This window comes from Apteryx rowi, unplaced genomic scaffold (assembly GCF_003343035.1).
Source record: "Apteryx rowi isolate R43461 unplaced genomic scaffold, aptRow1 scaffold_11, whole genome shotgun sequence".
In the NCBI taxonomy this organism is placed as follows: domain Eukaryota; kingdom Metazoa; phylum Chordata; class Aves; order Apterygiformes; family Apterygidae; genus Apteryx; species Apteryx rowi.
The window spans coordinates 7,091,612-7,112,861 of record NW_020447308.1 but is presented as its reverse complement, the minus strand read 5'-3'; the positions used below and the strand labels follow the sequence as shown (position 1 = coordinate 7,112,861).

General features: G+C 47.0%; 1 protein-coding gene across 5 annotated transcripts in view; it reads right to left on the bottom strand.

Moving 5' to 3' along the window:
- Nucleotides 1–21,250, bottom strand: part of SMAD3 (SMAD family member 3) — a 75,494-nt gene that overhangs the window by 30,110 nt on the left and 24,134 nt on the right. Inside the window, exon 1 of one of the 5 annotated variants that reach the window (XM_026074794.1) lies at nucleotides 9,617–9,666. The exons of the other annotated variants lie outside the window; for them this stretch is intronic. The gene's annotated coding sequence lies outside the window, so the exon portion shown is untranslated. Of the gene's footprint in view, nucleotides 1–9,616; nucleotides 9,667–21,250 lie in introns of those variants that run through there. 5 annotated transcript variants of the gene reach the window in all.

Sequence of the window (21,250 nt, the reverse complement as noted above, 5' to 3'; positions counted from 1 at the left end):
GCCAACTTCGTGTTGCCCTCGGCGCAACGCCGGGAGGGCAGGGTGACGCAGGGGAACGAGCGCCGCTGCCCGGGCGGCCGGGCCGGAGCGACAGCAACGCTGCCAGCTGTATCAGCAAACTGTAAAAACAATCAGCCCGACTCCAGAAACAAGAGGTTTTTCTTCTTCGTTTTCTCTCCGGCCCCTCTTGCCGGGTGCCATTAACGCCGGCCACACGGCAACCCAGCCGCATCGCTGCCCGTAGTCGTGGCAGACCCACCGCAGGGGCGAGCAAAGCTCTTTTGGAGCACAACTCTCCTCTTTGTTCCCATACCGTAACCACAGAGACCTCTCTTCTCCAGGTCTCACGTCACCTTGCTTTCTGGCAGCCTTCAGGGGTATTGGCCGGAGTGTTAATGCTAGATAAAGACTTGAAGCTCTTTTACACACAGGAAAAAGCCCTTGTGGTCTACGGCAGTAGACCACTTTCCCTCTGCTGTGACCTGAAAGGGGAATCCACAGAAGACAAAACAACTTTCAGTTCTTCAAATCCTAAAGTGTTTTCAGAACTATACAGGCGTACGAATAGATCGGTCCATCTTTGTGATGCGGTCAAGAGAGAAACACTAAAATGCTGCTTAACGGCTCACATCAAGACTACGGAGCCCTTTCATGTTCAAGGCGAAGACCCCCACCACTCGCTCCAAATCAAAGCTTGAGGGAAACGTGAGAGGCAAACCATAATAATTACTCAAGACCAAATGCAGACAGGAGACCCAGGAACACCACCCAGCTTCTCTAAAACAACATGATGAGACATATAAAGGTAACAGTCAATTATGGCCTTCTTTTTATGTCTCTCCTTCGGCAGCATAATGCACTTGCTAGGTCTCTGGTTCAGAGTGACTCAGAGAACTGAGTGCCTTCTAGTGAATCATCCACACATTTTTAAGCACCCTCCAGGCTTTGTTGGATGGGAGATGTCTCACTACCTACACCTTCCCTAAATACTTACTGGGCCGTCCAAGACATAAGTGAGAGTGTGAGAGAGCACGTGTGCAACAGAGTGGGCAATGCCCTCCGAACACCTGAGAGGTACAAAGAGGAACACAAGCGACACAGATCTACCACCTGCCCACTCCCGCACCAAGTGAATATGGACCTCAGCTGTACAGAGATAGGGGAACAATGGGGCAAGTCACAAATATTTGATTTCACAAGTCAAGACAGTTTTCTTTCCCCTCCCCTCGTGACTAAGCCTTTGGTCCGCACACCCACTCCATCCTCAAAAAACAACTCCATGAAACAAACTTGATTGCTCTAAAATACACACGGGCAATGACCAATCGCACCTCCTCCTCCCAGCACGAAGTCTATTTACTAAGAGTCTGCAGCAACTGTCTGCTCTGTATGTAACAGGCTCCAACTCCCTCTCTCAATGAGACATTAAACACTAGCAAGTCCAACTCCTCTCCATTTGTCTTATCCCATTCCCAAACCTCGGACAACATTGTTCGCCCAGATAAACTTTCTGAAATTGCTCTTAGCGGCTTCCAGGGAAATGGTGCTCCAGTGGGCCAGGGGACCAGAGGCAACCCAAAAGCAGTGTTCAGAAGAAGGGCAGGACATGAGAGCAGTGGGCTTTGCTGCTCATGGAGAAGCCTGGCAGCGCTCCAGGCCTCACTGCATCCTGCCATCCCACCAAGCTCATTAGCTTTGGCCGTGTGCCGTGCCTTACCTTGAATGCACCACTGCTGCGCTGCTGAGCACGGCTGCTCTTGGCAAGGACACTGCCTGCAACTGGAGGCAGAAGACCCAGACCTCATCCCCAACCTGCCATGGACCTGCAGCATACCAGCGACACGCAGAGTCCTCTGACCCTCTCTGCACTGCCATTACCCCATGGCTGAAACGGCAAGAATCCCTCTTCAACTCTGTAACAGGCTTTGGGATTGTCAGACAAAAAAATAAAAGCATTCCTGCTGAAAGCTACCTAAGACTGCTAACCAGATCAGACCAAGCAAAACCTCTGCACCTGTTGAGCTCTTGAGGGCTCTATTGCAAAACTTTGCTATACGAGGAATCTATGGTGAGGACAGATTTTTAAAACAGATAAAGAATTCCTCTCTATCAGGAAGACTGCATATCTGCCTGTTTGGATGTAAATCTCATTGTCATAAAAACTATTATAAGCCCAGCATAGAAAAGATCACAATGTTTGAGCTGGTTACAGGTTGGGCTGGGAGATGTTAAACTTTCCTCTAGTAAACTATCCACCTCCTGCAACCGCTATTCCACACCACCACCAGGAGCCTCCCAAATCATTTGCTCTCTACTCAGTTCACTACTTGTGCCTTGGTACATTTTCCTGCACAATATTTAAGATAAAAACAAAGATCTACYCCTGCTTTCTTTTTCTATCAGCTAAAACAACTTGCCTACCCCTATGTCATCCCATCTAATCTCTTCCTTCTCTCTGACACATCAGATTARTATCTTGTTCCTCCAACCCATCAAAAAACACAGCTGCTAAAATTATCATTCTGACCCATCAATCACACTCTTCTCTTAATTTATCTGGTATTTTCTGTGAGGTATTAAGTTCGAGCATCCCAGAGCCTTGTCCTCARGACACTCCAGCACTCTTCCTATCCCACATCTGAGAGCTCATCCTAAATGCAACTCCTACCCCACCCCAGATCCTTCACCTGGCCGGACACCCAYTGCACACTCCCATGCTGTTCCTCCTTCACTGCCCACCCCAGCCCCTGCTCCTGCTTTCAGCATCACACTGGAATATGGAAAAACCTTCCAACCCTAATCAACTGGATGACCCTTCACTGTCTCATTTCTTTGRAAATGCCAGTTAAAGCGCATGTGCCGTACACTATCAGCAGGATGCAAGCAGAGAAAAAGGTTTTCAGGGAGGAGGTGTACAAAAATATGAAAGTAATTAATATAGTCAGTGGTTACAGTTTTCTCTGGATATTCCCATGAGTACTGTCTTGCATCTTTTAGCCTGCCAGCTATTCAGTACAGGGACAGTCTGTATTTTTTCCCCTTTCTAAAGCAATAAGCACATTCTTGGCAGCTAAATTATTAATAAGGAACAAATGGTAATTGATTTATAGATGAGCCTGAAAGAGAGGATTTGTCTTCTTTCAGTCATCTAAGTCATCATGCCCACACTGCTTTGTGCTGGTTCTGTCCCTGCCAAAATCTCAGTCTCCCACCCAGACCAGTAATGCAGTATATCCAGCTCCCAATTATCTGTGTTTACACGACCTCTTTACCTCTGTTGTATCTGACCACCGACCAGATATTGCAAAAGAGAAACAAAGTGTTTATTGTTCTTTCTGTCTCTCTTTCTTCTCAGCCRGCAAGAAAAAGCTTAACTGGATTAGCTTTTAGGATTTTATTTTTATCCATTGTGTGCCTGTGAAAAAAAAATACTCAAGGAAAAGATGAGTTTTGCATTGAGGCTCTGAATCTGCTGAGCTTAGAGAATTAGCTCTCTCGCTGCTGGTGGAAAGTTCCACAATTCAGGCCCAGCTCTTCAAATGAGAAGTGATCAGTCCTCCTCCTCCGAGCACTGCTTGCTCAGATTTCAGTTCCAGYGCTTGCAACAGCAGCCTTGGTTCCTGCCTCGCTGCAGGAACGGAGGATTGCTGGGTAGGTCCTTCCCCAGGTAGGAACATGGGCTGGTTTGCAGGACGAGTTTGGGGCGCAGCCCCCGAGAGCGGCCACTCCAGATTCCTGTGTTTATTAYAATCAGCGGCACCATGCGCACATTGCTTTCACAACGCTTGCCGCAAGTTGTTTGGCACACAGAACCGATCGGCAGGCGGCTTGCCACAAGCTCAACCTTTTTAAGGCGGGACCCATGGTTTTATTGAAAGCAAGACAAAGTCTGCTTCTATAAACATCATGGATATGACACGTAAAATGCGGCGGTACTGCTTAACTGCTGGCTGAACTCCAAACAACGGGAACACGTACAGGAGGCAAAAACAGACCTTCAAAGGCTTGGAGTCAAATACGCTGTCACTGAATATTTTGTCATGGAAGCAAGAGCCTAAAAACGTAACGCGAGCAGATAACGCACTGAGACAGGCCGGCGCACATCCTGTCTTTACTCTGTAAACACCCCGGCGCGTATTGGCACTATTGTACAAATCAGGCCACCCGTACAAAAAGCAGCCCGGTAGCTTGCAGTAAAACGCGGCCTCCATCCCTGAGCTGCTGAGCTCCTTGTCCCAGCCATCCCGCTCTGCACCGGAGGAGCGAGGGGCTTCCTGGGAGCACGGGGCCGTTCCGCCATGCCGCCTGGGGAGGAGGCGTGCGAGGAGGAAACTCTGTTACCAGGCATTTTTTGGATAAAGCCAGTACCTGTAGGGCACCGCTTGCTGCCCGCAGCGGGATACCCGGCCTCGAGAAGTGCCCGGTCATTGCAGCGTGGCTCCTTGAAGTCRGTAGCGGCAATTTTAAGTCTCCTAGAAAGCTTCCCTCTCTTCCCTGCAAGCGAAGGGCGGCTGYGCTCTCCTTCCTCTCTGCAGCATGTCCTACTCGCTAATCAAGGAAAAGACACAAGTGCTCCAGGTAGTTAGAGAAAGTTACATTCTGTATTTCTTGTTCCCATTTGCAGAATTTGGGCCTGAAGAGGAAAATATTTTATTTTGCATAAGTGAGAGAATGGTAACAGCCGTACCAGGCTGAAAGGAAGTACAGCACTGGGGGCAGAGCCTTGCACCAGAGGAAAGAAAGGTTCATTGCTTGTTCTAGATCGTGTAACTTGCCTACATCTGGGTGAATTAGGCCCAAGTTCTTCAAAACCTTCAGACTCCTTTTAGGCATTTTATTCTTACCATAATCACCCCTTTTGGCCTTTACACTCATCTCTGAAACGCATGATAGGTCCCTCTCGCAGGAGCATGCACGGGAACTGGAAACACCTTGCAGAAGTTAGATCMCGCAAGGATGGAAGCCAAACGGTACAGGAATTCAATGCAGCCATGTATAACAGTCCCTGAAACAAAAAGTCAAACCAGTCCCTGGGTGTAACACCACACACGATCGTGCAGACAGTCTCGTCTTTCATCAGCACCTACGACGTGCCCAGAGCTACGCAGAGCGAAATTCCACAGGGTAAAGGATATTCGGAACACCAAACAGGAGCAGGTTTCCGAASCCTGCAAGGGTAGTTAGCTCTCAGGAAGGGGACGCGCCGAAGCGGTATGCCCTCATTTGCACATGCAACGCATTCGGTGAATTCACGGCAGACATCGAGATCGCCGACTTTTGAGGCTACTGATTGTTTTATGGTAGCACCACTAAACCCCAATCAAGTTTATCAAGGCTAATACACAACCAGTGTAAGAGAGAGAGCCCCTGGCCCAAGGAGAACGCGATTTCCATTTCCAACAGGACGCAGCAGGGAAATGAGAGACAGACAGACGGGAGGGAGCAGGTTTCCCAGGAGCTGATACCGTATGCCCGAAGCGCCAAGTGGCTTGATGGGGAGAAGAAATGAATGACATCACCACCACATCCTTCTTCCAGCAACTAACTCGATTTTGCTTTCAAAACATACATAATAAAATCCAGGTAGGCAAATCTAGGAARTGTTTTGTTTCTTTTTACAGGCGGGAGAAGAAAAAAAGAGAAGAAGACATGCACAAAACTAAAATCATACACGTTGTTCAAAAGCAGAGAGTAGYAACAGGAAGAGGGGGCTGTGGGGAAGTTTGTACATCAGCAGAGCAAAGAGCACCATCCCTTTTGGCTTTCCTCTGCAGATCACCCTTAATAAATTCTCATGTCTCTCTTCGGGATTTTTTTTTTKKTTTTYTWAATCTTTCTTTTACTATTGTTGCTATTTTTAGGGAACACAAGATTTGTCTCCAGTTTTGAAGCTTCAACAGAACCACACACTCCCACGTACAAGAAATTCACTATATGATACTTTAAAAAAATAAAAAAAATAAAAAATTGTTCCATTCCTAAAAGCGCTGGCTGCTCAGACACCTACTACTTAGTAGCTTTGGTACAACACGAAAGCAGCACAGRCTGCTGCAGCAGGCACTAAGGCCACGGAGCATTCCTGGATGCACACGACAGAGAAGACAAAAACGTAACTTATACACGACTTGCCCCCAGAAGCCACCGATGGCTACGCGGTATGCCTGCATACCACACCAGCGCCCATTTGCTTATACAAACCTCGGCACGTTTGCCGTGTGGGAGGAGCGGCAGGGCTGCATGCGGCTCTGCGGGCAGGACCAGGACCAGCACCTGAGCTCGCAGCAGCGCTGCAAACACACAGTGCCTTTAYGCACGGGTAAGTGTTGAGCTGTAAAGCATTTATTTCTCAGCAGACAGCAATACTATGGAAATGGTGCGTAAAGGCTGTCCTGGACTTTCCTGAGTCAAATCAAAATAATAATAATAAAAAAAGGAGGGAGCTGGAGAAAGGCCAAAGTGCATACCAGCAGTAGGGAAGTCCTTACGTGACCACGGCCGTGGCTGGTGCYACGATCCTGACTCATAAGCTAAGGTGCATCCGGTGGCCGCGTCAGGTGTGGGACGGGCAGAAGCGCTCCCTCCTAACGGCTTCTTAATTGTTTTCTGCCGACCGTGACACACTCTCCGGAGGGCTGTGAAGCCCCAAGCCTGGAGGGCAGGGCACCGTTCGTCACCGCCGGGCGCAGAGCRCACCAGCCACCTGCATCCTGTCTGCAGCGCTGCCGTCCTCACCTGCTCGTGTGTTTAGAAAGCTGTAAGCGTGGTCCCCAGCGAACGATTTATCATCACCTAAGTTGGCACTCCAGAAGTGCCCCATCAATGTTACATTTAACTGTTTACTAGACTTTGTTCATCAACTCCGTTAATTAAGTCTGTTCTTAAATCTAAGCGCACACTTAAAGCGCGCCACAGAAGGGAGATGGATGGATCAAGCATTTAAATGCTTTGCTCAGTTTGGATGCAAGAGACTTTAAAACACTGCTGTACTCTCAGACAATGAAGTATTCAAAAAAAATGCAGGAGGCCTTCAACATATTCTTCTGTGAGCACCCATTATTTCAACCCCAACAGGCAACACTGTCTAATATACCTGAAGGCAACAGCCACGCACGTGGGTTTCAAGACAGTATTCACCCCCACTCTACGCTAAACTCCTAGCTGAATAAAAGCCAACATATTTAATATTCTGCTTCCTGCTGTAAAGATTTGACARTCGCAGTCCTGGTTCGTGAGATGAYGAAAATCACCCTGGAATATCACGTGTCACTTCCTTCTCTCTGCATGCAAACCTGGRATAAGCAACCGGGGGCCGGAACAGCTCGCCTTTTACCTAACGCAGCTGTCACGCACAATAAATTAAGAAGGTGGGCCTTTGCTCAAAGCAACTTCTCATTTAAAGCTCTATATCAATCGAATCCCTTCAGAACAAATTCATTTGACTATATTTAATTTTACTTTGTGACTGATAATAGCACAAGTGTATTGCATCATCTTCACGAGAACAGTAATGCCTTTTAAGTTTCTTTTTAGTAGCTGCCTCAGACATGCCTTAGATAATTTTATTGGCCAACTGAGGACTAATGCAAGACACATTCTATGAATAAATGCATTTCCAGAGACTCAGTCTCTGAAGGTGATTTTGCAAATGGCCAATGAGAAGTGCTTGCTTTGAAGTGTTCTTGGAATCAGTTACATTTGCTTAAACCACTGATGAAATTCTACCAAAAAAGGTTTAGAGAAATGTTACTTCAGGCTTGGTTTATCTTCCCTATAAATACAAGCTACTGCATTAAAAACAGAACTTTCTCCTATGAAGTATGCACTTTCACAGCTTCTGAGCATTTAACTGAGGTGCTTAAAGTCAACATTTCATTTTCTTTCTTGGAACAGTTGAGGAAAAGAAAAGAAAAAACAAAAAGCCAAGCTTCACTGAACGGAGAAGGTAACTTCAAAAGCCTCTCCCCCAGAACTAAGTGATGAAGTGACACCAGCGTGTGTGAAAGGCCAGTTCTGTTACTCACTCTGCCGCAGGGTTAACGTTGCTCCAGTCTGCTGTGCTCTGCACAGGGTTTCTTAGCCAGCAGGTCTCCCGCGTTTCCTTYGCCCAGAAGGCTCACTCTCCCGTCAGTGCCTCGTCACACTTGGGGCCAAATCCTACAACCTTACGTCGGCCAGAGGACCCTTCGGCTTTGTACTGCTCCACACCACGTGCAGCCACCACGCGAAGCAGATGAAATGCTCAGCCCAATCCTGTGCTTCCGCACAGCTCAACCAGAYGAGGACGCAGAGCAAGTGCAGGAAGCTAGTTAATGCCTCCTTCACCGGGGATATCCCAGTGAGGATCAGCCAACCCTACAGCAACTCCCTCCCAGTGGYGTAAGGGAGGCACCTGGGCACATGGAGCTGGAAGTCTCTGGTCCCCAGGCCAGGACAGCTCTGGAAGCATTTTGGCAGCCAGCCCCAGCCCGCACGGGGCTGCAGCACCGGCCCCAGGACCACGACTCCTCGGTGCCTGGGGCAGCCAGTGCAATAGTAGCTGTGCAGCTTTGCYGTTGGATGAGCACGGATTTCTGCTTTGATGGTGTAAATCATTACAAAAAGTCTACRGTAAGAGAAAATGAGGCTTGCTGTGCTCTATAGGAGTTGTTGGGTGCTCAACAAACCCCTAGACCAGGCCGCTTGTTCTCATGCCTCAACAGACTTAATCTGATTGTACACCTATTTAAGCAGTCCTGGCCCAAGCTTCCCACACTCATCTGTGCTCAGATTTCAGCTTGAATAAAGAAATCCCAAAGTGTACTCAGCCCAAAATTCAACATAGCAGACTGCAGGAAATGCACAAGGTTATTTCTATTATATCGTTCTAAAAATGACCTGCCCGATATTTTGGGGAGAGTGTAGAGGAATGGAGGCTGCTGCACAAAAGCATCTATTAAACTTCTTCCTTTAAGATTATCTTGTTCTACTTTGTATTTGTCATTATGTTAAAGCACTTTGACTTACATTTTACACAATGTTTACAAGATGTGTGGACAAATTCAGCAACAYACGTTTTTTCAGCTTCATTATTGGTTCCCCCCCCCCCCCCAAAAAAAAAAAAAAAGAGTTATTCTATACATAGGGCTTCTTTCACAGTAAAAACGCCAGGACTTTCCATGCACATTACCGCTTAAGAACAACATTCCTGGCAGGTCTTAATGTATCTGGAGTGACCGCATTAACCTCCCAGCATTGCTTCAAGTCCCGTCTGAGAAGGACATGTAACTGAGAAGAACACCAAGGGAAGCCATTAAAGAAAACGGGCTGAAGGAGCTCACAGAGAGGGCAAATCAAAAGCACCTTACTTTAAGTCAGCAGACATTGCAAAGAAAGCACACAGTGGTCCTGCCAGCTTGCTCCCGGTGGAACGTTTTGTTTTACAACAAGGCTGTTTTCTCCTCAGGATCAGAGCGAGCAGTTCGGGAATCCTCCAGGCACCCTTCCTGAAAAGTGGCAGCACTGCACAAGCRGCCTTCGAGAGGGAGGGCAGATCTGAAACATCTCCTGAAGGAAACGGCGCCTGGGCCCCGTCCAGGCGGCATTGCAGGACTGGTGCAAGAGCGCTGCTGGTACCCACCTTTGATGGCATTATTCCCCGGGGCACATGCCTTTGCTTCTCTCATTTTGTGTGATTTTCCTAACTCTATGCTTTTATAGGCGAGTTTTGCAGTAAGTTTGAGGGAAATGACATCACCAGTCCTCAGTTCAATCAGCTTAACACAGAAAGCTGCCTTCAAAGAAGCTTTTAAAAAGCATACATTTTCAGTGGTTCTTTAGTATTTTAAAAACACTAGCGCGTCCAAGCTTATAAAGTCATATAAAGAACTTCCAGTTCAAACATCTGAGCACTGATACATATTCATCCTCTGCTAATTAACCACAGGCTGATTTCTTACAGTATTATTATTATTTTTTTTTTTTAAAAAGACATGGCTCTCCAAAATCTACCTTCCCGAACACAGCAATAACAAGGCTTCATAAAACCTAAACTCATAGCTATGTTCATTGCTGCATTGAAAAAAAATTCCCATTAAATCACTGTTTTGGCTTCTGTCAAGAGCACGAAAGGTAATGGGCTCTGATCATCTCAAAATTTCCACTTACAAAGGCGGAAATATTTCTCAAGAAGCTGATAACAACTATTTYTTTCCTCTCGCTAGATTCATTAGGCCGAGATTGCTGTGATACAGCAGAGGCAGAATTAAAACTCAAAACATCCTGGTGGCCAGCCACAGATTCCTGTTTTTCCATATGGAGCAGCAATGGGCTGGAGCAGCGTATGCCGAAGAGCGTGCAGGAGCTGTGGCCCCAGTACCGGGCCCGGCGGGTGCTGGGGCGGGAGGGAGGGAGGCCACCGCCGCCCTGTGCCGCCGGCAGCAGCAGCGCAAGAGCAACGTGGCAGCGCGTCATAGTTTGTCCCCAGAAAAAGAAACTAAGCTCCAAGGGAGTAGGCAGTTCCCTGAATTGAACCCATCGAGCCCTCTAATATAAAATTTAGAAGCGGAAAAAGGCAAAAAGAAACAGAGACAGGAAGGCGAGAAGCACAATGGGCTGTTCCCAAGGASGCGATAATGCAATTGTGCCAGCACAAAAGGACGGAGGGAGAACGAAGGCCATCTATCAACGCCGGGAAAGCGGGCTCTACAGAAGRCGCGACTGGCAACGAATGAGTTATACCGACGAGCAGACCGGCGGCACCTTGCACAGCGAGCTCGCAGCAAGGAAGGCTGGCCTGCYTGCACACTTCTTGCTGCGCACCGGGAAGGAGGTCACCCACCTTGCTACTGGCACGCGCGCGCGCACACAGGCTCTGCAGGAAACGCGTTTCGTCTTTGAACTGCTGCTTGGCACACTCACCTGTGTTATTTACAGCTAGAACCTCAATTTTGGGGGGGAATAATTAGTGCACTTTTAAAGCCAGTAATAAACAACTGGCACTTAAGCCATAGCGAGCACTGACTGTGAGCTTTACATAGGTGCTGTAAGAAYGTGGTGGATAGGGACTCCAGAAAACCACGGTTACAGAGCAGGGCCTTCCGGGCAGAGCGACTCAAAGGGGCAAATCAGCCTCCAGTCTGGCTGTGCAATTTCAGGAGATACCCTAACACTTCATGCTGTTCATTCGCRCGTTGCACAGACACCTTCCCCCACCCAGGACCCTCCCCAACAGAGCTCCCCTAATGAAAAGCTGGTCTGTTCAGGCACAGACCATGTGTTATGGTGTGAACAACTGTAGCACAAATCCAAAAGCACTAACGGGTACACTACAGAGAATCTATGCCAGCATTATACACGAGCTCTTCCTTCTTTACTTTCAATAAGCAATTTAGAAACCTAGAATGTGTCACTATGCCTGAGGTTAATTGTGCAACTGTGAGAAAATTTTTACTCACAAAAAGAGAAGCAGAATTAAAACTCGCAGGCTCAATTCTGATTTTATTTCCCTGTCTCCACAAAGAGCTGCATTAACATGAGAGAGACTAACTGGAGGAAGTACAGTAATCAGTGCTAGCCATGCGTTAGGCCAAGGGAGAGCTGCTGTGGCACCGAGCACCTGTGCAAGAGCCCGTCTGCAACCGCAGGGGCTACYGGGCTCCACTCGACTGCTGTCTAACTGCAGGTTCTGTGCAATACTTGTCTTTTTTTCAGGTCAATGTTTAATATTCTCTCAAGGGAAGATCTGCTGCATGCTAYGTAGAGAGATAACACACTTTAAAAATAGCCGTTGTTGGGTTTTGTTTGTTCAATTTACATTGTGAAGTGCTTTTTGATAGCATTTCATTGTAGACTATAAGGCTGAAACAAGATGAGTGAGTATGTGGGGTGACCGACAGAGTGATTTTACCATTAGCTGAACTGGTACTAACAGGTGGCACGATACCAAAATACCAAAGTGTATGTTCTTTGCTGATGAAAAATGCACGCTTCCCAATGATGATCCCCAAAGAGCACAAAGTAAAAGCAACTTACATTGCCAAAAAAAATAAGCCTTGCTAAAAATGGATGCTTTGACCTTGTCAAACTTGTGGGCAGCATGTACTCACCATTCCTTGTGGGAACTGCATTCCTGAAGAAAAAGCTCTCCTTCGTGTGGGATGTTACTGGTTAAAACAATGTATGAAGACATCTTTTATTCTCCCTTGTTCTTTCCACCAACAATTCTTACCCATGTTTTGTTTCTGTTTCTGCAATCAAATCCTTTTGCTCTTAACAATGATCTATTACCAACACACAGGCTTTGTTATATATATGCTGGTAGGCAAGCACAAAAACATATTTCAAGTTGGCAGTAATCCCATACAATTCAGTGACTTTCTTTTCCCCAGCAAGGTATTTCTCAAACTTATTTCTGCTGACAAAGCACACGCGCGCACATGCACACGTTGCAGCTTTGCGTGTGGTAGAACATCTCATCGTTGTACAGCGCTGTTTTGCTCTGGTCTGATTTTGCACAGGTCTAACTCCTGGAGGAAACCCCTCAGAACGGGAAACCTCAACTTCTTTGTCTTTTGTTTTTGCCAAGCTAGGCCTGAAATCCTTCTTTGGCACAAAGTGAATTAAAAAGCGTGATTTTTGTAATCACATTTTTAGCAAAAGCCTTACTGGTGATGCAGTTGTATCAGTAAGAGACTGTTTTTTTACCATTATAAGTTATTTAATGCTTATAACTGATACAAAATTCTACTTGCATTCTGTCCAGCTCTCCTGAAGAATATTATTCCTAAGGCATGCTACTCAACAGTAAAACTCAGCTTATTTTGTGAATCGTGTGATTTTTAACCTCCTTGATTAAATTCTTAATGCTGGCTGGATTGCTTCATTGCCCAGAGGCAAGAATTACGCAGGACAAATTCCCTAACAGATTTGCACTGAACGTTCTTGCTTCCATTAATCCCTTTTTCGGCAGGGACTAAGGCCTAGAGCTACCAATAGTGCAATCAGTGCCAGATATCCAGCTTCTCTCTCCCAACTTGCTGTGTAAGAGCCTCTCGTCTCCTGCCAATTTTATAAGGCCCTTTCTCTCATTCTCCTTTCTGATACAGGAAAAAGAGATACAGAGCAAGGGCTCTGCTGGAGCTCCCTGCTCTGCAGGGAGTAAGCGCTCTCCCTGGTTCCTTCACCACCCCAGCACGGAGCACGGCTGCATACTGCCTTAGTGGTAACCAGCCTGCAGAGACATTAAGAGACGCCGTGACAGCGGGCCGCTGCTCGAGGAAGAATGCGCCCCAGTCTGACAGAGCGGCTGCACAATCTCGGCAAATTCCTCAAACCGGAGCGGGATCCTCCTTTTCCAGCTCTGCCATCCTGCATCACCTTTTGCTTTCCTGTTGTGGTCTTAGCCATCTGTACAAGACAAAAAGCCATCTGCAAAAGCCAGATCTCCATGACCAGGAGATGTACAGTCAATATGCTTCAGGCTGCACATTCCTCTGCTGAAACTTGCAGAAGATTTAGCAGCAAGTCAGGATACATGACCCAGGGTCCCTTGTGCTGTGACAGGCTCTCTCATGAGACAGTTATACAAAATAATTCAGCAGAATTGAGTGAAGTCACTGAGAGACCATTTGTTTCGTCAATACAATTTTAAAAATATTTACATGATTGCAAAATATAACTCATTCACTGCACTTATTTGCCTTAAAAGCAAGGCAAATCCAACGTTTACTTACTGCTCCTTTCCTTCTACTAACCTGCTCGTGACTCTTGGGCAAGTAAAGTTTTGATTGCATTTTGCTGAAAATTCAGACTAGTTTCTTTTCTTTAGCATCTAAGTAATTTAGAAGCTCCAGTTGAAAATCCTGCTTCTTTGTCCTCATGGACTCTGCGAGGTATCTAATGCTCTTCTGACTGCTTGCATCCCTCCTGGCACATATTGACCCATTATGGCTCCATATAGGATCAAGGGATACTTTGCACCAGAACAATCCTAACCTAGTTTCCTTAGGAACTAGTTCAGCTTTTATGCCTGCCTTTTCTATGAACTACATTGTCTGCTCCTTCCTGTGCCTATGTGAGGCAGCGATCCATTTTGCTACCCTCCTAGAAGAGGCAGGAAAGGAGAGACGGGACACAGGAGGCAACTTTTGCCGTGTCTGACCTGTGTTCACAGCTCAAAATGTGCTTCTCTGTCCCCTCTGGGGGAAAGGGGGCCACAACTCAGACAGAAGCACCCCATGGCTGCACTACCACTGACCACAGACTGCTCTGCCTTACCCAACTGGCAGGATTCCAGCTCTCTCCATGCTCTCAGTTCGGTGAATTCAAGCAGAACTACTGTCAAATAAGAAGCTAGGCTTGCTCAGGGCTTTGTTTGCCCTAAGAAAGCAAAGCTCTGAGAAAGGGTAAGTGGAGAAGATGACAGTATCTGCTGCCCTGCAGAGCTCAGAAGTCCCCAAGAAAGGGCACTCGAGCGCTACGCCAGGCACATTTCAGACAGCCGTGTTGGTAGGCGACTTGCTTTCCTTCCTGGCTGTGGTCACGCAGCGGTCAAGGGTTACGAAGAGTCACACTTTGCTGCTTGCCTGCTACTGCAGCATCTGTCTTCCCCTGCAGCACAGGGGCAAAACCTGAGGGCCGCACCGATTATCTTTACTCAATAATAAAGGATGCTGCAGCGCAGCCCTTACGCAGTATTCTGTCACCGAGTACAGTCACTGCTGTGCTTGCTCACGATGCTGAAATTCTACAAGGTGTCTTCAAGAGCTTGCGAGGTTTCCCTCCTTACATCATTACATGACAGAGTGCTTATGAGAGTCTGAAAAAGAAAACTGCATTTTATATTTAATTATGCAACTATATGGTCCCCATTACCATAGCATCTAAGTGCCTGATACACTTTGGTGTACTTGTCTCAGCGCCCAAAACAATTATTTGCTCCATTTCAAAGAAAGGAAACTGAGGCAAAGGGAGGCTAAGTGATTTGAATGAAGTTACGGGGGAACAGGAGTGCAAGTCTACCAATTCCCTGTTGTGCACATTTAACGTCCCTTCTACCCTTTCCATCTCATGTGTATGTGTACTTTCATTGCAGAAACCAACTGCAACAAGAAAAAAAATAAACTTTCTCTAAAGTCTCACAGTGGCAAGATAGGAAATTTTTCGCAATAATTTACAACAGTAATGAGTAACATTTACTATTTATATTTACCATTCTAATACAGACCTTTTTAATAGCTTCCCTATTTGTTACAATCCTCCTGTCTAAACATTTTTAAAAGTGTGCATGTGTGGAGGGGGGGAAGTGCACGCACACCCTCCTTTCTTTCCTGTTATTTATAGATTCAGTCATCCCTGCTGTATCAAGGCAGGGCCCAGGAAGGACAGACCCATGCAACCCCAATAAGCAACTCCCTCGTTCCTTTTAGGAGAGTTAGGACTTCATCCAAACCTCAGGAAGTGTTTGTGAAATGTAGATGAGCTTTGGATCAGGTCAGTCATGTCTGTGTATATACTTGCTTAGCATAACTTAAAAAGCTTCTCATAGTCCAGGGCTTACATGTCATTTCTATGTTGCTTCAGCAGTGAATTCTGTGAATTGCCCCTTACCAGCCAGCCTCGCTGGGGCTCTTTCAAGTCACTGTTAAAATGAAGTGCTGAACCCCCACTGCAAATTGTATTGTCTGTTATGTATTTAAAAAAAAAAAAAAAAAAAAAAAGGACTGGCTCTTGTGGGAATTCTCCTTGCTTGGTCTGCGGAGGAGGTCTCAGGAGTTACTCAAAGGAGATGAGCTTCAGTGGAGTTTCTCCAAAAAAGTAAATACAAAACCAAACCTCCGTACCCAAGTTGCAGACTTCACACTCCACCAAAAAGCCCTCCCCCTCCCACTAACAAACAGCAAGATTTACCCTCTAGGGAAACAATAAATGCACATGTGAAGTACACACACAGTGAAACCACAGCAGTTTGACAACCCACCCCAAATGATGTTACCGAAGCTGAGGAGCAAACGTTCGCAGGTCTGCGGAGCCAACATTAAAGCAGACAAACTAAGAGGACCCCCCCCACACACACATCTCTCTTCTACCTTTTCACCCCACCGGAGCAGGCTTCCTTGCTCAAAGGCTGAATGCACAGTGCCTCAAGCAGGACCAAGCACTCGCTGCAGACCTCAGTCTTCGAGTGCACCCGCGGCAGACATCCAGCTGGCAGCCGGGGAGGCTCCGCGCCGCGCTTTCTCTCACCGCTGCTTCCCCAGCGAAAGCGGGGATCTTCTGGGGACTTCCCTCCTCTCAGACTAGTTAATCTCCCCGACCGCAAGATCGGGGTCCACAAGGGCAGCTACAAGCTACTTCTGCACACCCTACTACTCATTTGCAAAGTTCAACCCAGGCCACAAGCACTTCTACATCTTTTGGGCTGCTCTGTTGGTTTTTTCCTTTGGTCAGCCAGGGCACACCAGGCTGTGTACGTGGCTTGCTGGCCTTTCTCTATACAAGCATCGGGCTGTAACAGAGTGACTCTTAAGAGCATCACTGAGAAACCCCCTACCAATTCTGGTGCAAACCAAAATAGCCACTGAGCGYGGCAGGGAATACCAAAAGCAGAAGACATCTTGCCAACGGCTTAAACCAGATCTGTAGCAAGCAGCAGATCATATCGCAAGTTAACAGCAGGCCAACACATTCCAGCATAACACCTACTCGTGTTAGCTCTGCRGGTCCAACACATGGTACCCTGAAAGAGAGGTGGGAAAAAGAAAGAAAAAAGAAAAAACGATGTGATCAGGAAGCAGAGGGGAATGGAAGCACACAGGCTGCTCCTGCCAGCAGCGAAGGGGGATGCCGCCCTGAGCTTCCGGCAAACTGCAGTAAGGAATGGAGATCAGAGATGGGCTCGCTGGTTATGGTGGAGAGGGACAAATCCAGCCAAGAGAAAACTGATGGACAAGAGCATCAAGAGGAATTAGAAGAAGGGTGACAGAGGAAGGTGCAGAGAGCTCCAGAGGCAGGTGGAGTGAAGGAGCGACGGGGACACGAGGCTCTTGGCCCGGTGACAGAAGGAAGGGTTGACGGAGCCCTGCTCCTGGCACGGGGCTCGGGCTCCAGTGGAGACCTCAACTCYGGGCTCAGGGGAGAGTGCAACGGAGAACTGAGGGCAAGCTCCTACCATTAGTTCAGACAGACTCATCCTCATTACACTGATACCAATCTGAAGTTATGGCACGAAAGTTAGTCTCTCCAGTGGAATAACAGTTCTACCAGCACGCTGCGAACAAGGTGGCTGGCATGCACCTCTTCCACAGGCTGCCAAGGCTCAAGCGAACATGAAAAATCTGATTAAAAATCCCTCTTGAAGCCAAAAGTGAAACTGTTTCAACACCTGTGAGAAAGGCAACACTCATTAACTCAAGAATTTCCCAGCTTGTTAAGTGTTACATTTCTTGACAGAGTTTCGAGAGCAGGGCCCCAAAATACCAACACCTGTAACAAAACCCGACACCAACAAAAACCACCAGAAAAGCCCCCCTACACGCACACCAAAACCAAGATATCAGTAACAGCCCCCAAAAAGTCAGGGCAATACAGAAACTTCTCTACCAGCAGAAGAGTTTAAACTGATTTTAATAAGAAACATGTACTAAGTTAAGTGATTTACAACTTAAGGTCTAGAGGAAGAACAGAGCAGTAATCCCAATGGAAATACATTTTGCTTATATATCTTCTCTGGGAAAAAAATGACTAAGATATTTAAGGAGATTCTCCTTTTAGTACGTAAGAATTACACAGGGAAAAACTTTGAGTTTAAATAGGGTGCCACYGACCTTCCTCTTCCTCCTCCGTTACAGACTCTCTAAAAATTGGATAATCTCACAGAGAAACTGTGTTGCAATTCCTAGGCGCTCGAGGGTCAGATAAAGTTCAGTCTTCCCTTTGAACTTTCTTGCCTCTGYGGCTACAGTCAAATCCTTAGTGTTATTTTAACATCGTTTTTATACTTCAATTTCCTTTCTGTGGCTTTGCATTATTAACATCACTGACGTTAGAAGCGATACGCAGCCCCCTTTTCATCTTTCAGAAAGCATGGAAATATYCGTGGATTTTTTCCCCCCTCTCATTAATTAAAAACTTGCCTCAGCAATCGTCTTCAGCTACCGCACACGGCCTTTGCCGCGCAGAAGTCCAAGCGGAGTTCCCGTTTCCTTCGGCGGGAGCGGGATTTGCGTAAGCCACGCTCCGGGGAAGGGCTCTGCGGTCCACCGGCACAACTAGCCGACGCTCACGTTCACCCAGGGCGTTTTGAATTGGCTCCTTTCGTGTTCGAGTCTCAGCGCTTGATGCGCAGCAATTAAAAACAAGCAAAGTGAACAAGAAGAGGGCTTCAAACCTTGCACGAGTGTCAGCGTTAAGGCCAGAAGCAAAGCAGTGACAGACTGGACTAYGGAAAACACTGCAGTGCTCTGCACCAAGCCAACATCATCGGCATCCGCCTAACCCACCGGGCGGCCGCCTGGGAGCTGTCACAGTGACGTAGCTTGTTTTGACCCTGCTTCTTCCCCTCCGGGCAAGGCCCGTTACTGGATTCGACATCCTCAGATCCACCTGGGGACTCTTTTGGGGATCCGACACCAAGCTGAGACAGGAGCTACAGCTGCAAAGTCTGGCCGGTAAAGAGGAGCGGAAAAACGAGGGATCCAGAAGGCCAATTCCCAGGAAGCCTCACCGCGGCCCAGGCACTGAGATTAACCTCAACCAAATGCAAAACAGTGACTTTTTTTTTTTCTTATTAAGCAATAATAGCAAATGAGCAAAAGGTGAATAAAATGTTGAAATTTCCAAGTAAAAATAAAATTCCAAACTAGTTCTATGCCTAACTTGTTCTTTTTACATTTATAATCCTGTCCTTATTCCATATATATGCACCAAAGTAACCTGAAAACTCAGGTCAGCAAAGCCCAAGTTCAAGAGGGGCTGCTGAGCATTCAGAACTTGGGAAAAATCAAGGTGCTCAGTCAGAGACACCTTTATAAGCCTAGAAATACAACTTCTCCAGAATCTTAGATTCCAGAACGGACCCCCCCCCACACACACATATAAATCTAGTTAAGATCCTATAAGCTTTTCTGCAGAAGCCACTACTTGCCATAGAGAAAGCAGAAATGACTCATCTAACTCTGAAGCCCTGAAAAAAAGTCACTTAACAGAAACAAGTTAGCAAGGACAGTYTGATGACAGTTTTTCTGTGATGACAAGCTCCTAAAAGATATGCAAGTACAATAAATATTTCCAAGCTAGATAGCTGGCATCAAGYTGAGAGCGCCAAAGGCTTAAAGATGTCACATAACATAAATGCAGCTCTGTTTAACGTTGCAGCTCCTGAAGCAATGAAACCCTAGGCTTTCTTTTTTTTTCTCCCCTCTCTCTCTCTCCCTTTTTTGATATGCCAAATCCATGACCAACACAAGAAACTTCTCTTGCTCCGCTGTGACTAACATTTATCATTTGTATATAAAGTAGCCATTATTCAAGCAAACGCAAATTCAGCAAGTGCTTTAAAAATCACCCACCCCCTAGCAAGAACCGCAAACCAAACAGCCGCCCACGCCCCGGCTGGAGCAGGCCTCTGCATTCCTGCGCGCTGAATAACAGCGGCCTCTTTGAGTCCCCGCTGCCTTTTCTTACCGCTCCTCAAAGCCTTCAGCGAGACCTTCATATACTGCAGGATCAAGGCTGGAATGGCAGCGGGTGACAGCTCGTGCATTCGGTTTAACTCCTTTCTAAGTGTAGATTAAAAGCGTGATGCCCCTGAAGTCTTTTTCTCCTCTTTTTTTAAACTTAAGCCAGAATATTAACAAGACTTCTAAATAAACTCAGGATAAAAACTACATAAATGCAGGCTTGACTGAAATGGTTTTGGTAATAGGAGCAGAGCTTTCCCACTGCACTTTTCACAAATGTGACACTGCCAGGCTCCGGGACTTTCAAAAGCCTCTTTAAAAAGAAAGAAAAGAAAAAGGAAAGGAAATGAAATAAAGTATAAGAAAGCAAGTCCCTCATCTGTGGCCCAGCTCTGTCTCAGCATCAGCAAAAGCAAGAGGCAGTCTGTGATACAACCCTTGGGTGATTCTGCTCCAAAATGCTGCCAAACCCGTACACAGGTCCTCACGAAATCRCCAGGTGAGCAAAGCATGAAACCAGGCCGGTGGAATAGCAAATAACCTACCCAGAACTCACTCCTTCATTCGGAAGGAAAAAGGCACATTACTCTGCAGGGTATGTAAAGCCCAGGCAGGCCAGCTTGGGGCTGACATACCCTGGAGAAACGTCTATCTGCCATGCCAGGCTGGGCTCCCCTGTTTGTGCACGAGGGACCATCAACTGCATCCAAGGCCTTGCAGCGGGGAAGGAGAGCCCAGATTTCCTTGCAAAACACACCGCCGCTCTCACCGATTTGCCTCTCTCCCCTGCCCCCAGCGAGGCCTCACCGCACTGCTGGATTTTATATGGCTCCGGGGAAGGGGGCAGCACGCTCAGCTGCTCGGGGCTAAAAGCRGAGAAGTATCCTGCATAAGGAATAGCCTCCCTGCAAGGAGAGCTCACCAGCTCACGGCCTCCAGCAGCTGCAGACCCAATTTTGGGCTGTGGAACCACAGAAAGCAAAGGCCCCCCAGGAGCAGTCCCCTCAGTAAAACCAGAAATATTTCCACAGCAACACAYCAGGCCACAGATAAATCCCCAAGAAGAAACAGACAAATTGCTTATGTTTAAAGCCCCTTCTTTACCTAACATCAAATTCAGAGTCAGTTCTCAACTTCCATTTGCTCTAGTCTGCTGCAAGCCAGCAAAATGATGGGTGAACATTTTGCCATGATGTGGGCTATCGATGGTGAAAGAAGTTTCATGTCAGTGTTTCGTAAATGTTGATATTCTGCACAACGCTCACCCTCCGCAATTCTCAAGGTTAAGGAGAGAACACCTGCTAGTTAAGCTTTCTGCCCACAGCAGCAATTCACAGATTAGGTATCTGTTCTGCAGAAACTGGGCTTGAAAATCATTAACAGGAAGCCTGATATGTTTGTTGATCTTAAGTACATTATTTTCCGTTTGTCCCCTGTTAAGGTAACATTTCTATGCCAGGGAACGGTCATGGAGCGAAGCAGCACAGTCCCACCACGGCGGTGCTGCAAGCCGAGCGCCTGCTGCTCGCTAGGCCGGGCAGCGAGTCCGGTCCTTTGGGCTGGCTGCTCTGCTCACTGTGCTCCTTTCTGGCCTT